The sequence below is a fragment of the Suncus etruscus genome, chromosome 4 (assembly GCF_024139225.1).
Source record: "Suncus etruscus isolate mSunEtr1 chromosome 4, mSunEtr1.pri.cur, whole genome shotgun sequence".
Taxonomy (NCBI): domain Eukaryota; kingdom Metazoa; phylum Chordata; class Mammalia; order Eulipotyphla; family Soricidae; genus Suncus; species Suncus etruscus.
Window position 1 is genome coordinate 17113467 of NC_064851.1, and position 17483 is coordinate 17130949.

General features: G+C 40.5%; 1 protein-coding gene across 9 annotated transcripts in view; it reads left to right on the plus strand.

Moving 5' to 3' along the window:
* The window catches only part of EIF4G3 (eukaryotic translation initiation factor 4 gamma 3), a 311452-nt gene that overhangs the window by 35620 nt on the left and 258349 nt on the right, over nt 1–17483 (plus strand). The window lies entirely within an intron of this gene.

A 17483-nucleotide genomic window follows, 5' to 3' on the forward strand; every position in this document is an offset into this window, starting at 1 on the left:
CAGATGGGCTGCATGCATGGCAAATGCCTTATCTGGTGTGCTACTGTTTTAGCCCCAATACCTCAGTTTTCATTTTATTAAAAAAATTTTTTTGTTTGTTTTTGGGCCATGCACCTCCGTGCTCAGGGTTTACTCCTGTCTTTTGGGGGAAATCTATCGAGTTCTGAGAATATAAATCTTGTTTGCTGCATGTAAGATAATGCCTTACCTTTTGTACTATCTCTCCGACCCCCTGATCTGATCTGTATTTCTTACTATGTTATCCTAAGGAAATAATTCTTCCTTAACACTATCCCCCTGGGGTCGAAGAGATACCATAGACGAGGTAAGGCATTTGCCTTTCATGCAGAAGGACGATGGTTCGAATCCCAGCATCCCATATGGTCCCCCCAGCCTGCCAGGAGCGAATTCTGAGCGTAGAGCCAGGAGTAACCCCTGAGCGCTGCCAGGTGTGACCCAAAAACAAAAAAAAATACAACCCCCCCCAAAAAAAAACCACTATCCCCTAATAACTGGATCAGAATTTCAATGCTGCTAATATTTAATAAAATTCTTTTTGGTTTTTTTTTTGGGTCACACCTGGCAGTGCTCAGGGGTTATTCCTGGCTCCAGGCTCAGAAATTGCTCCTGGCAGGCACAGGGGACCATATGGGGCGCCGGGATTCGAACCGATGACCTCCTGCATGAAAGGCAAACGCCTTACCTCCATGCTATCTCTCCGGCCCCTTAATAAAATTCTTACCAGGGGCTGGATAGATAGTACAACTGGTAGGGCACTTGCTTTGTAATCATCCAATTTGAGTTTGATCTCAGGCACCCTATAAAGTCTGCTGAGCCCCATTAGGAATGATCCTTGAGTGCAGAGTAAGGAGTAAGCTTGTTCTCCAATGAGCGTGACACAAAAAGCAAAACAATTCTTAGAGCAGAGTAAATTTAGCTTGGCCAGTCAAGAAGCAAAATGCTTCAAAAGTAAGGGCATTGAGAACCCTATAATGAAGTTACACAAACATGATCACCAAATGAGGTCATGAGAAAAATACAGAGCTTTTCATTCACACTGGCAAAATTACTATGCAGTCAAGAAAAGAAATAGGATTACTCATTAATATTGTTTTTCAAAACAAAACACCCCAGAAACAAAATCAAAACATATATTCTGAATGTAATACATTCTGTTAGCCCACGTTTAGTGAAATTCTTGGTGGGAGAAGAGGGTACACCTTGTGGTTCTCAAAAGGCTGCTTCCAGTTTGTTGTGCAGGTGACCATGTACCAGGGATTAAACTAGGGCATCAGCATGTAAAATATATATTGTAGGAAAAGAGAGATAATATAGAGATTAAGGCACTTGCTTTGTGTGCAGTTAGATCTCTGGTACCACTTATTATCGATCCTCTAAGCAACACTAAGAATGACCCTTGAGCACTATGCCAGAAATAGTGGCATCTGAAGCACCACAGAGTATGGCTGCAAACCAGAAAAATATACTTTGTTTGGCGGCTGGAGAGATAGAACAGCGGTAGGCATTTGCCTTGCAAGCAGCCGACCCAGGACCAATGGTGGTTTGAATCCTGGTATCTCATATGGTCCCCGTGCCTGTCAGGAGTGATTTCTGTGCACAGAGCCAAGAGTAACCCCTGAGCACCGCTGGGTGTGGCCCCCCCCCAAAAATTTTTTTGTTTGTTTTTTGGTTTTTGGGTTACAGCTGGCAGCACCCAGGGGTTACTGCTGGCTCTGCATTCAGAAATCGCTCCTGGCAGGATAGGGGCCCCACATGGGATGGCTGCGTGCAAGGTAAATGCCCTACCGCTGTACTAGCACTTCAGCCTCAGAAAAATATTTTTGTTTTGTGGCCATACCTGGTGAAGCTCAGGGGTTACTTCTAGCTCTGTACTTAGTAATCACTCCTGGCGGTGCTTGGAGGACAAGTTTGAGATGCTAGGTATTGAATCTGTGTTGACCATGTGCAAGGCAGGCCTAGAGTAAACCACTTCTATTACTAAGATTTCTAAAGCAGTGGCTGGTGCTAGTCTGCAGTTACAGAAAGGCAGAAAACTACAGTTCTGTTAACTTGATTGGACCAATATACAAGGACAGTCTGCAGTATAAAACAAGTTGAATAACATTACTCCTAAAGAAGACCAGTTGTTTTGATTTGTTTGATTTTGGAACTATACCCAGCAGTGCTCAGGGCTTATACTGACACTGTATTCAAGGATCACTCCTGGTGGTACTCTGGGTGGGGGAGGGCATATGTGCTACCAGGAGTTGAACTGGGGTTGACCCTTTGCGCAATGCAGTGCTTTATTCCTTGAGCTTTTTCTCTAGCTCCTGTTACCCAGTTTTTATGTCTAAAAAGAGTTCAGAGACGATAAAGGTTAGAAACTCTGAATTAGGTCACTTGAGCCATTAAAGCTGTCATATCTATTTTTGTGCTGCTGGGAATCAAACCTTGGGTGTCACACATACAAAACGAATGCTCTACTGCTGAGTTACAGCCATGAGCTGAGATTGTTTTATTTATTTATTTTGGTTTTGGATCACTCTCAGTGGTGCTTAGGTTTTGGATTTACTTGTGGCAGAGCTTGGGATGGGTGTCAAATATGCGTGAGGTTATGGGGTTGAACCTGGATCAGCAGCACGCAAGGCAAGTGCCCTAGTTACTGAGATAATTCTTTTAAAGATGTAAACTTTTATTATAGTAATACATTTTTAAATTTTATTTCTTTATTTTTAAAATCAAAAAAATTGAAACACTGGTTTACAAAGTTGTTCATAATATGGTTTTTGGCATTCAGTATTCCAACATCCATTCCACCACCAGTGTAACATTCCCTCCATCACTGTCCCCCCACCCCCACTGCCAGGCCTGCACCTTTTTTTTTTTTTTTTTTTGGTTTTTGGGCCACACCCGGTGACGCTCAGGGGTTACTCCTGGCTATGCGCTCAGAAGTCGCTCCTGGCTTGGGGGACCATATGGGATGCCGGGGGATCGAACCGCGGTCCGTCCTAGGCTAGCGCAGATAAGGCAGGCACCTTACCTCCAGCGCCACCGTCCGGCCCCAGGCCTGCACCTTTGGCAGGCGCAAATATTTTGTTTTGTTTTGTTTTTGGGCCACACCCAGTGATGCTCAGGAGTTATTCCTGGCTATGCGTTCAGAAATCACTCCTGGATGGATGCCAGGGGATCGAAACACGGTCTGTCCTGGATCAGCTGTGTACAAGGCAAGCGCCCTACTACTGCGTTACCGCTCCAGCCCACAATTATTTTTATTTAAGTTGTTTGTTATATAACACAAAGGCTAATGGAATTATCGGAAAAAACCAGTAAAACTTAAAATTGTTATGTCTCATAATGGGGTCATTAAGTCATTGTCTGAAAGTTTACTAAACTGTTTGTTCTAGCTTAGCATTCTGTGTCGTTTTTGTTTGCTGAGCTTAGGTGACCGCTAAGCCAGTTTTCCATCTAATTTGTTGTGCTTTTACTAGGTCTCAGTATTGAGGAATTTGGAAGTATTGTGTGGTCACATAATGCTGCTGGCACACTCCAGGAACTCCAGATTCTGTAAAGCTATGCCAATGAGTTTATATGACGGTGGCTGCAGGATTTATTTGTGGCTACTGGGCATTGTGGAAGTACGTGGGAGGAGGGAGTAGGAGAGGTTTTTTTTTTTTTCTACTCCTAGAAAACTCCAGTTTTCAGCCCCCAAACCAGTGTACCTGGAGTTTTTGTAGGTTTGGTGTGTCTGCAGAGCTAAGTCATAATGCAGTAAAGTCGGGCCATTGGCATTGTGGTGACTGGGGATGGATGCAGCTGCCAGGGCTTCCAGAATGGGGACTTGGATGACTCCTCTTCTGAGGGTGCCCCAGAGCTTTCAGTTGAGGGACCAGTGTACCTAAGAATTTTAGTAGCTTGGCCTGCATCTCTTCTGAGAATAGAGACTGTAGAACTTGGCTGATAAGTTTGCCTGGAGCGGTTGTGAGATGTGATTATGGATGGGGGAGCTTCAGGAAGTACGAGGATTGGGGAAGGCTGCCTCCACTCTCAGAAGACCCAGAGTTTTCAGCCCCTAAACTGGTGTACCTTTTATTTTTAATTCTTTCTTTTGGGGAGTGATTTGGTGCTCTGTGTTTAGAGCTTGGTGGACCATGTCATGCTGAGCTGGTGAATTCCAGCTATCTCTCCAGACCTACTTGTTCTGATTTATCATTGATTTAGTTGATCTAGTAAAATGATTTCTGAGGATTTATATCAACATGCTTCATAGGTATATAACTTTTACTAGGATTCCATTCTTTATAAAGGTATTCTTTTCCATGTACAGATAAGAAAATTGTGGTTGAGAAAGCTTAAGTAACTCTCTAAGATTACACAACTAGTCAATGGTAGAAAAGGATTTGAATATGGCATCTTGATATGTGTTAACATATTTTTTTGGAGGGTGTGTGTTTGAAAGACTTCTAAATAGTGCTCTGGGGACACTGGGACAAGTCTCATACTCAGCCAAATATGGCAGATGATTTAGTACTATGACCTGATGCTTGGTCTTACTTTGGTGAGGTGCTTGGGGCCAGTAGGGCCATACCCAAGCTGTGCTGGTGCTTGGTGGTACTTGTGGTTCTATAGATTAAATTTGGGTCCTTGTGCATGCAGGTATGTTCCCCTGAGATAATCCTAGGTCCCTAACTTAACTTTTTTGATTAGTTTTGATCATCCCCTACTTAGTGGTCTTTGCTGGGACTTATTGTTATAAGTGCCCGTAGCTGTTCTAACCTGAGATCTAGCTGGCCTGGGCTCTGGCCTAGGATTCATGCTTGCTGATGTCTGGTCACTGATGAGGAGTAACAGTCCAGCTGATGTATGCTGCATCTGGTGCCCGTGATCATGGTTAACTGAAAACTGCTGTTCAAAGAGCTAGTGTTTGTAGCTATTGAGGAGTTTGCATCGGCTAGTTCCTGCTCTCAGGCATATTGTCTGAGCTGTGGCTTGAGACACCTTGTTCCTGTTGACTCATGTCAGTTCCTAGTCTCTTTCCTATCTCCCTCGATGGGTGCAAGCAGAAAGGTGGATTATAAACCCTGTGTGTTTGGTTGGAGATTTAGGTCCATCTGGAGGAGGCCTTCCTAAGTTCTTTTTGTGTTTTTTTTTTTTTTGGGGGGGGCATATCCAGTGGCACTCAGGGGTTACTCATGGCTCTTATGCTCAGAAATTACTCCTGTCAGGGTCAGGGAACCCTATGGGATATCAAATATCAAATCTGGGCTAGCTGTGTGCAAGGCAAATGTCCTACCCATTGTGTCTCTCCTGTCTACCTTCCTTAGTTATGAGCTGACCACTACAATACAGGGCTTGCCTTCAGGCTGGTTGCTCCCATCTGCACACTGGGGCAAAGGTACCCTGTTATGTGGATTCATGCCAGCTCCCTGTTTTTCCCACTGGGAGGGTAGAGGTCCAAATTGAACATTGTGCATTTGGTGCTCCTGCATTAGGTTGGAAGTTTAGGTCCAGTTCTTCCATGACCTGGCTGCAGCTACAGACCTTTTCCACTTGGAGATTGTGGGCACAAAGTTGAACCTCTGTAAAACTTTACGCTCAACTTTATGCCAGTTGGAGTTTGAGGTCCTTTTTGTAGCTTGATGTTTTTTCTTTCAATCTTTGTTTCACACCCCTACCCCCTAGGGAAGCAGTTCTTAACTGTGAGCTGGCTGTTGTTCTGTGTTCCACAGTGGTAAATCTTCTTGAAGCCATAGTTGTGTTCTTAAGTGTATTTTCTAGTGAAGCCTCTCAAGATTCTATGTTTAATTCAGATCCGTGCTTTCTTTGTGCTAATGCAATGTGAGCTCTCTCAGATCTTTCTCTTTTTGGCCCTTTTCGCCCGCCCCCTCCTGACTTTCCAACACATTTTTAAAATTTAATTAATTAATTATTTTGGTTTTTGGGCCACATCAGCGGCACTCAGAGGTTTCTCCTGGCTCTGTACTCAGAAATCGCCCCTGGTAGGCTTGGTGGAGCATATATGATGCTGGGAATGGTCGGCAGTGTGCAAAACAAATGCCCTACCACTGTGCTGTTGCTCTAGCCCCCCAACACAGATTTTTTTTTTTTTGGTTTTTGGGCCACATCGGGCGGTGCTCAGGGGTTACTTCTGGCTAACTGCTTAGAAATAGCTCCTGGAAAGCACGGGGGACCATATGGGACGCCTGGATTCGAACCACCTTAGGTCCTGGATCGGCTGCTTGCAAGGCAAATACCGCTGTGCTATCTCTCCAGCCCCCAACACAGATTTTAACAGTGTAGTTCCATGTTCTTGAAGAATGCTCTGGGAAATATTTCTTTGTTTTTGTTGCTGTTTTTGTTGCATATTCAGTGGTGCTCAGGGACTACTACTGGCATGTTGCTTGGAGATCACTCTTGGTGGCTCTCAGGGACCAAACCTGCTAGGAATTGAACTAGGGCCTCCCACATGCAAAGCATGCACTCTAGCTCTTTGAGTTTTCTGCTGGCCTCATGCCCTAACCTGTTTTTAAGGCTCCTACTTGCCTTTATGATTGTTTTATAGCAGGGGTGGCGAACAAGTTCGATACAAAGAGCCAAAATTTTAAACTGTGAGAGTCAGAGAGCCACACCACGCAGTGACTTGCCAAAAAAGACAAACACTCACACAAAAGCATATAATTTTAACAATAATATATTAAACACATATTGCATTTTGCCATTTTGAGTGAGGATAAAAATCCTGTTCGCCACCCCTGTTTTATAGTCTGACTTTGAGCCTATTTTTAACATGGCTATTCAGGTGTGTCTCTTATAAGCTGAAGTTGGGCTCAGCTTTCTAGTTCATTCAGCCTTGTTTTGTCTTTTGATGAGTTTAGGCTATTAATTTTTATGAAATTATTGAAATAAGGAACTTGTTGTCATCTTTTTTGTTCTAGTTCTGAATGTGTGTCTTTTTTTTCTTTTTCTTTTATATCTTATATATCATGATCATTTACCATTTACTGCTTCATGGATGTGTCTTAAAATTTTTTTTTGTTTGTTTTAGGGCCACACCCAACAGTGCTCAGGGGTTACTCCTGGTTTAGCATTCAGAAATCATTCCTGGCAGGCTTTGGGGCCCAAATGGCATGTCAAGGATTGATCCTGGGTCAGCCTACCTGTGCTACTACTCTGGTCCCACTTTGGGTTGTCTTCCCTGGACCCCTCTGTTTTTAATCTGTGTGTGTGTGTGTATGTTGTGGTTTCATGTATCTTACTCTTTTTCTATTTTGGTTTTTGGGTCAGACTCAGTGGTTCTCAGGGGTTACTTCTGGCTCTGCACTCAGAAATCACTCCTGGTAGACTCGAGGGACCATATGGGATACTGAGAATTGAACCCAGGCCCATCCTGGGTCGGCTGCTTGCAAGGCAAATTCCCTACTGCTGTGCTATCTCTGGCCCCATGTGTTTCTTATTCCAAGATACATTTCTTTACAGTTCTCCACTTTGTCATCTTGAGTCCCATATATTTAGTATTTTTAATTCACTTACTGTGTTTTTCAGTGATTTCTGGTTGAAGTTTTCTCATGCATTCTTTGTTGTAACTCATTTTTTTCCTCTTAATTCATTGAACATTCTTAGCTTTGCCGTTTTGAAGTTCTTGTCAGTGATGCTTTAGAACACTTATGATTTTGGGAGGAACTTCCTGGATGTATGTATTTGTTTTTTGGGGGGCCCATTCAGCAGTATGCTGGGGATGGATCACGGGTCAGCGGCATGCAAGGCATCGCACACAATGCTCATCAGAGGTCACACGTTTGATTGTGGCATTTGCCAGGGTTGCAGTTGACTTTAGTGTAATATGCCAGAGATGACACATTTGTGACGGTCCTGGAAATACCAAATGGAAAGCATGGCTGTCACACTTGGTGTGTGGGGCACAATAAGCTCCAGGAAGGCACATCACAACTGAGTTGTCCCTCCAGGTTACAGCCACTTTATTTCTAATGACCAAAAAGGCCAAGTAACCCAAATAATGTCAGCATAGGCAAGGAATTACTACAGTGATGGGACATGAGGCTTGCATGGATGGGACCCTAGATTGATCCCCAGAAAAACACATGGTGTTTGAGTATTTTCAGGTGTTTTCTGGGTGGTAACTGGACACTGTAAGGTCAGAGAAGCACTAGATAGCTAAGAATCACCAAGATGATTCTGGGGCTCCCTTAGAACTATTAGGAGGCCCCAAAATAAATGATAGACTATCAGAGTAAATTTTATTTCTTCCAAGTATTAAAAAGTCTCAGTGTTATGCAGTATATTGTAAAGAGAGTCAATCCTAGAAAGAAGAACAGTAAACCTGACTACTTGTTATTTTAAGAACTACCTTTTAAGTAATAACATGGTATAGTTTGAAATAATGCAAAATGTTATTTCAGCATATACACTGATGGTGTGGTACTTGTCAGCATATATGCTAAGTCATGTTGTATAGAATATACATTCAACACTTTACTCAGAGTGGTGACATGGATTTACATGTTACCTGTTCTAATATAGATATAGATACATAAAATACTACCGTTAGAGATGAGAAAGATATATACTAGGGGTCTGGAGAGGGAGCAGTAGGGTGTTTGCCTTGCATGTAGCTGATCCAGGACAGATGGTGGTTTGAATCCCAGAATTCCATTTGGTCCCCTGAGCCTGCCAGGAGTAACCCCTAAGTGCCTCCAGGTGTGATCCCAAAACAAAAAACAAAAGCAAAAGATAAATACCAGGGAATGTGCTTGCCTTATAATGTGTCCAAACCAGGTGATGCCTGGCATGACACATGCTCCTTAGAGCCAGCCAGAAGTGATCCATGAGTGCAGAGCACAGAGAAAGCTTTGAGCACAGTCAGGTTTAGCTCAAAAGTCCCAAACCCCCTATCGTTATCTAGTTTATAGATTACAGTAAGATTATTGGACAATTCTGTTTATTTGAGTGGGGCGGAAGGAGTGAGGGAAAGGTTGAGTATATTATTCTAGTAAACTCTACCAATGTTGGGGGACCAGAGCTACAGTGAGTAGCTTGAAAACGACTGACTCGGGTTCGATCCCTAGATGCTATAAATAGGAAATCAGGAAAATAATCCTGCTAGAAATAGGTTGTAAACACTGCTGAGTTTAGCTTAAAAAACAAAGCAATAAAAAAATCATTTATTAAGTGTATGATAGGAGCCATGAGCATATAGTAGACAGACATGGAGCAAGGAAAAATCTCTTCAGTAAGTGGTGTAGGGAAAACTTGGTTCCCATCTCAGATGATACACAGAGTAAACAGTGAATTAGAATTCAGATATAAGATGCAGGCAAACATGGATGATTGACTGTAGTGGCTCCATCTGCTGTAATCCAGGTGAATGAGTCTGAAGCAGAGGCACCAAAAGAATTATGAAACACAAGACATTTAAAGGAAAAAAAAGGGTCAGGGTCACTTCCAGTCTCTAGGACAGAGAGCCTCCCAACTATTTATTCTCCCTTTATGGATTATGGATTTTTTTTGACCAGACTCAACCCACCTGCCCACACACACCCAGATGTAGTTAACAGATAAGGGTGCTTATTCAATGCTAATCAAGCCTAGGGGGGGTGTCTCTAATATACATGCATATACATCTCAAAATGTGTGGGTGAAGGGAAGTGGAAGCTAGGGCAAAGTCTCTGGTTTGGGGAAAGCAGGGTTTGTGCTCTGTGTGATTAGCTGCAATAGCTTCCTAAGCATCATTCTTCAGTATGTCTTTGGAACTTTATAATATTTTAAACTAGGGAAACAAAAAACAAATTAAAGAATGAAAGACACTCATTAAAATGTCAAAACATTCCTCTAAATGGAAGAAAATATATGCAATTTAGGATATTTGACAAGGGGGTCAACATCTAAGTTAAATAAAGAACTCTTGGGAGGGGGGAAGCCAGAGCGATAGCACAGTGGGTAGGGCATTTGCCTCATGTGTGGCCAACTTGGGTTCAATTCCCGGCATCCCATATGGTCCCCCAAGTCTGCCAGGAGTGACTTCTGAGCGCAGAACCAGAAGTAACCCCTGAGCACCACTGGTGTGGCCCCAACGCACAAATGTTCTGACTACTTTTTTTTTTGGGGGGGGGGTCAAAGCTTATAATAAAAAATATATATTTGTATATTGTAAAGTTATATGGTAGTAGCATAATCTAATATCCCACTAGATGATTTCTCAGCTGACTTCAATACGACTGGAAAGAACTCAATGGACTCAATGCATGCTTTGCACATAGGAGGTCTGTATTTAGTCCCTGAAACCTTCTGGTTCCATGAGCACCACCAGAGTGATCCAATGGAAGAGGTGGGAGTAGCTCTGGAGCACCTAGATGTGGCCTCAAACCAAAACAGAAAACTCAGAAACCTTTGAAAAATGAACTAAGAGCTAGTACAGGGTGGCTAAGGCCCTGTCTTGCATACTGATCTTATTTTGATTCTCTTAGCACCAAAAAAAGGTGTATCCCAAAACCACACCAAAAAAGGAAACAAACATAAGTTCTGACTAGTCAGTTCTTCAAAGAAAATGTATCAATACTAGGGGCCGGAGAGATAGTGTGAATGAAGGGCGTTTGCCTTGCATGCAGATGGACGGTGGTTCGAATCCTGGCTTCCCATATGGTCCCCCGAGCCTGCCAGGAACGATTTCTGAGCATAGAGTCAGGAGTAACCCCAGCGCTCTGCCAGGTGTGACCCAAAAACAAAAACAACAACAATAAAAAGAAAATGTACCAATACTCAACAGTCACATGAAAAGATGTTTATTACTTTTGATTTGGAAAATACAAATCAACACAATATTAAGCAACTCAATGTTGCACTGGAGAGAAGGAAACCCTGGGGACATGGTTAGGAATGTAGATTGATGTGTGTGTCTTCCTTGGAAAACAAAAGAGGATTTCTCAAAATGTTAAAAATAGAAGTTTCATAGTACTCATTTATTTCTTTTTAGATAACTTACCTGAAGAATATAAAATGCTAATTTGACACTATACTATGTATCATCCCTCTGTTGTGACATTACTTATCACAGTCAGAAGTTGGAAATGGGACCAGAACGATGGTGTGGGGTGTTTGCCTTTCTGACCTGGGTTATACCTACCTGAGCATCACGAGGTGTACCACAAGCCCACCCCCCTAAAATTGGAAATGATTTAAGTGCTCATTAAATGATTGGATAAAGATGTTAAATATATATGTGCAGATACATATATACACAGTTGGATACAATTCTATTACAAAATAATACCCTACCACTTTCAGTAACAGGATTCAGTGGAGTTTATGGTTTGGGAGATATGTTGGAGAAAAACATACATCTGTATGGTTTCACTCATTAATGATGCATAAACATAATAAAACATAAATAAAAACTTTCATTCTTCAAAGTCAAATTAGTGGTTGTCATCAGGGAAGAGGTGGCATGGGTAAATTATATGAAAGAAACTTATATAAATTACACAAAGAAGGGGCCGGAGAGATAGCATGGAGGTAAGGCATTTGCCTTTCATGCAGAAGGTCATCGGTTTGAATCCCAGTGTCCCATATGGTCCCCCGTGCCTGCCAGGAGCAATTTCTGAGCATGGAGCCAGGAGTAACCCCTGAGCACTGCTGGACATGACCCAAAAAACCACACACACACACAAAAAATTACATAAAGAAGATTGAATTGAACTTAAGTGGTAAACAATGAATATACCAACATTGTTTTATAATTACGTATAAAAAGTAATATTCATTACTGTAATATGAAGAAACTGGTGCTATAGAACTTTGCATTTATCCTTTTATGTGAATGTAAGTTTTCATTGCTCTTGATTAAATATCTGAATGGGATCATATGAGAAATCATATGAATCATTTGAGAAATGCGCATTTCACTTTATAGGAACTGCTAAACTCTTTTCCAAAGTGTGCTGTGCTATTTTGTATTTTGTCAGTATCATGTTAGATTTCCAGTTTTGCTGCTTATCCTCAGGCATTTTTTACTGTCATTTTTGGCTTTTGTTTTGGTGGGGTTTTGGGCTACCTAGTGGTGCTTAGACTGTTTCTGTACTCGGGAGTGACCTCTGGCTGTGCAGTGCTGGGGACCAAACTGAGGTTAGTTTTGTTAAGGCAGGCACTTTGCTATGTATATGTACTATCTCTCCAGCTCCCCTACTGTAATTTTGGTAAATATCACTGATGGGGTACAGTGATAACTCATTGTGATTTGAATTTGCATTCCCTAATAGATAATGATATTTTAGAATCTTTATGTGCTTTCCAACTATACACTATTTTAGTGAAGTGTCATTTGTTGAAAATTTTTACTCATTGTTAAAAAAACAACAACAAAAAAATCAGGAACAGAGTAGAATAGGGGCTAAGGTGTTATTTTGCACATGGCTGACTTTGATCCAATATTCAGCACATGTATGGTACCTGTAGCACCAACAGGAATGATCCTTGATTACAGAGCACAAGTAAACCATGAGCACTGCCAGATATGGCCCCAAAGCCCAAAACAAAAGACCATAAGATCCCACATAAAAGTATCTTTTATAGAATAAAGTTTTTTGATTTTGAGCTTTTCATTTTATCAGTATGTTTTTTTTGGGGGGGGGGATTTGTTTTGGTTTTTGTGCCACAGAAGTTATTCCTGGCTCTGCACTCAAGAACCACTCCTGGATGTGCTCTGGGGACTATATGGTTTGCTGGGGATTGAACCTGGGTCTCAATTCAATGCCTTAACACTGTACTATCCTCTGGTCCCATATATATTTTTTAATTTATGTATTTAATGTCATATTTGATACTATTTGGTCTAATCCATGGTCACAAATATTCTGTATAGTTTCTAAAATGTTTATAAATAGTGCTGCGAAAATAGCTAGCTCAGCGAGGTGGAGTCATACCTTGCCTGTGAATGTAGAATTTGATTCCTTTCACTAGATGATTTCTCAATCACCGGTGTATATAGATCTGGTGGACCCAGGACCATTATGTAGTAGCCCTTTTAGGACTGAGTACTCGTACTACTACTTAGTAATACTGAGTACTGAATACTCAGGACAAAGCACTTCTGTAGCAACAGCCTGAGCACCGTTAGATCTGAACTTTTGGAATATTATTGGGATTGGTTTCCAATAATTGGTTCTTAGGACCTCTTATGCTTTGGGCTCTCTCCTCCCCCTCCGCCCCAGTTTATATCAAGAATTTTATAGTAGATCAATTACATTTTTTGCGTAGTAGCAGGGTATAAGTCTAGAGGCTCATTGTATATATGGTTTTCTAGTTGTTGAAGCATCAGTTCCTGTTCATAAGACTTGTTTTTCCACTTACTTGTCTTTATACTTTTGTGAAAAATCAGTTTGTTTGGCTATATTTCTAGATTGTTACTTTGTTGATCAGTTTGTTTCTCTTTACCAATATCTTCATGACTTGTTTTTTAGGGTTTTTTTTTTGGGGGGGGTGAATTTGGGGACACATCCAAGTGTTGCTGGGGGCTAGTGGGATCTGCAGTACGTTGCTTGGGATCAAACCCAGTACCTAGAACACTTCCACTTGAGAGACTCACTGCTCCCCCAAGTTTCAGAAAATACCTTATAAATGTTAAGGAGGGACCATGTATCTTTTTTTTTGGGGGGGGTGTCACATTCGCCAGCACTTAGTGGTTACTCTTGGCTCTATGCTCAGAAATCACCCCAGCAAGCTCGGGAGATCATATAGGATGTCAGGATTCGAACCACCATCCTTCTGTATGCAAGGCAAACGCCTCACCGCTGTGTTATCTCTCCAGCCCTCTTTTTTTGTTTTTTATTTAGTTTTGCTTTTGGGTACACCCTCTGTCCTCGGGTCTTACTCCTGGCTTAGGGGACCTATATGAAATTTTGTGGATCAAATACTGGTCAACTTCGTGCAAGGCAAACACCCTATTCTTCCAAGCCTATGTTTCCTTTAAAAAAAAAAAAGTCTAGAAATTTGAGTCTCAAAGTAGTTATCTAGAACAGTCCTGGTTCCTGCCTCTACTTTTTTAATTAATTGAAAACACAACTCACCACAAACTAAATTGATTTTCTAGCAGTTACATTTAAGCTTACCTGGAAACAAACTATACATTAAAAAGCAGACACTGTATTGTCAAAGAAAAAGGCTATTGATTATGAAAGTAATATCCTACTTAGAACAAAAATAGAGATTTTCTGTGTGATAAAATGATAAACACTTAGACAAAGAATTATAAATGCATGAATTTAAAACTTCATTTTTAATTCTAACATTTTAAATTCTAAGACACTTATCTCAGTGTTTACTAACACTTCATTTAGATTAAAAGGAATCCACAGTATCCAGTGAAAACAAATGTTTAGAGTAGGCTATGATAACATTACTAAGGCTGCCAAGGAGAGCTGTGGAGAGGGATGAGGTGGACAAGGAAAAAAAAAAGAAGTGATATAGGAAAAAAAAAAGAATATATATTACTTGCATAAAAAAGGCAGTGGGGGGCCGGAGAGATAGCATGGAGGTAAGGCTTGTAAGGCTTGTGGTGCTTGTGCCCAGCAACCTCCTGCTTGTAAAGCATATAGTCAGCCTCAGAAGTATGTTTTTGCTTTAAAATAATTTTGTTGTGCCAGAAAGATAGTACAGAGGAGAAAGTGCTTACATGCTTCTAGCTCTTATTCTATTCCTAGCACCATATATGGTTCCCAAGCACTGCCAGTAGTGATCCCCGAGCATAGAGTCAAGAGTAGCCCCAGAGCATTACTGGGTGTGAACTCAAAGCAAAAATAAAAACGACGTTTTAAAAGTATGCTTTAGGAAGGCTAATTTATCAGTAATCAATATTTTTGTGGTTTACAGTGAAATAAGTATCAATATTCTTTGTGACTAAAGAGACTATTGCATGGAACTGTTGACTGTATATACAGTCTCTATAAATATTATCATTGCTAATATTATTAGCCACTAAAATAATTAATAGAAACTAAAATCTATAATCGTCCCAAGGTTGTGTGGAGTGTTTGCATTTTTAGCGTGAACTCATTTGAAAACTTGTTCTCATATAGTGAGAAATACCCCTAACAAGGAATAGTAATTGGCATTGTGGAAGCATTTTCCACTGTTCTTGTAACACAGTGCAGAACTGTATATTTAAACAAGTTTTATTTTAGTCAGATGTCTTCATTCTCAAAGGATATATAATTAATATGATGTACTTTTTCCTAAAAGCTGTTGGGCTTACATTTTCTATGTTGCCTTTATGTATTTATCTCTATTTGCTTAGATGTAGCAATTCCTTTAGGAAATGCTGTAGCTCTGTCATTTCTCAATACAGCATTTAAAGTTCATTGTTTGTGTAGGGGGCAAGACTGTGTGTTGGATTGTCAGATATTTCTAGTTTAAATAAATCTCTTGAGACTCAAAGTGTTAATTTTGAATGAACCATTTTGAAAGTTTTTTGGGATATGCATTGTATATAATTTACTTTATTAAAGAAGTTAGTGATTGAGTAGTATTTCATTTAACAAGTAAAAGAGTCAACCAGGAGGAATATGAAGGTAGAGGGAAATAGAAAGGTTATATAGAGGGTGAGAAAAGTTTTTAACTAAGCATAATTCAGGTAAAGCTACTTTCCTTCTGGGAAAGTAGGGGTTTATTATGCAGATTACCTTACAAGCATACGATCTGGTAATTAATTAGTTTATGATTACATTTTGAGAGAATTTGAAACTATAATTCGATTTGGTATTAAATTTGAGTATGCCCTTTTCTCTCCCCCTTCCATGAACAACTCCATTTGTGGCCTGTTACTAAAATTGGGTGGTAAGGAAGGAAATTTTGGGCCACTTCTGCCTCTTGTGCTCAGGGTCACTCTTGGCTCTAGAGAGGGTACCAGAGAGTGAAACTTGAACATAGGTCAGCTATGTGTCTATGGTGTTAGGAAAGTAAATGCTTTAACTGTTATACTATCTCTCTGATTCCATTTTTCTCTCTTTTAAGTGTAAATAAAGTTTTATTTAAGTCACCCTGTGTGCAGTTTTCATCTTTCTTCCATCTGGGATGCCTAGAGAGAACAGAGCAGGTTTTCGTGTGTGTGTGTGTGTGGGGGGCGTGGGGGCAGCACATGTAGCCCCACAGAACAAACAGCTACTGCCTGAGTGGCTGACGTGTCCTGAAGTTTGTTAATCTTTGGTAGCTGACATAACTGATCATAATACATTTGTTTCAGGATGACAAAAAGCAAGGTTGTTAAATTAGACAATAGAAAAACTAAAAAAAATGGAAGAGAATGGAAAGAAAAAATGTTCAGTAGCAAGTATATTTGTGAAAATTATTGTATCACCAATGAACTCATTAAAGCAATAGCAGAAGGTTTAGTAAGCTCTTTTTTTTTTTTAAGGATAAGAGTTAAAGAAATACAGTAAAAAGGTGTATGAGTGGCAGTTGTTGTTTGCATAGACCCAGAAAAATATGGAAGAAATAGAAAGGAAAAGCCTTGACCTAAAAATAGGGAGACCTTATCCCTGAAATATACCTTAATACTTTTATAATATAATTATGCTTTTAAAATTACATTTATGTACTTGATTTTTTTATGTATTTAAAGTACATTATACAGTTGTAATTCCACCATCTGCAGATAACTACTGTTAATATTTTGCTGGTGTTCTATGCTTGTCTGTGTTTTTCCTTTTTTTTTTTTTCAAGTCATACCCATGATGCTTGGGACTTCTTCCTGCTCTTTGCTTGGGGGTTGTTCCCAGCTGTGGTTTGGGAATCATGCTATATATGGAGACGAAGGTTTGGATGTAGACAGGAGTTCTTGATCCTGGATCTGTAATGTGCAAGGCAAGCACCTTACCCTGTACTGTCTCCGGCCAATAATTGTTATATTTAAAGAAGTAAAAATACCACTTTACCAGGAGATAAGTTTATAACTTTTTTTTTTTTTTTTTTTTTTGGTTTTTGGGCCGCACCCTGTGACGCTCAGGGGTTACTCCTGGCTATGCGCTCAGAAGTTGCTCCTGGCTTCTTGGGGGACCATATGGGACGCCAGGGGATCGAACCGCGGTCCGTCCTAGGCTAGCGCAGGCAAGGCAGGCACTTTACCTCCAGCGCCACCGCCCGGCCCCGAGTTTATAACTTTCAACTTAGAAGTTAAACACCATGACAAAATTTAAACTTTAAAATTTTATGTTACTAGAGGAGACATAGAGACATGGTGGAAGGTCATGGCCACTTTGATGATTAACTTGATACATTAAACTTTAACACTATATTCACTGTTGCTAAATGATTACTAAAACATTTTTAAAAAGGACAGAATTGTGCTGGAGAGCCTCTTTTTTAAAAATGGGAAATTGATGGGGAGCAGTTCACTTAGTATATTAAACTTTAACACCATAGTAACTCTTACCTAAGTGATTATTAAAGCATTTAAAAAAGAACAAAGTTAATTATGCTGGAGA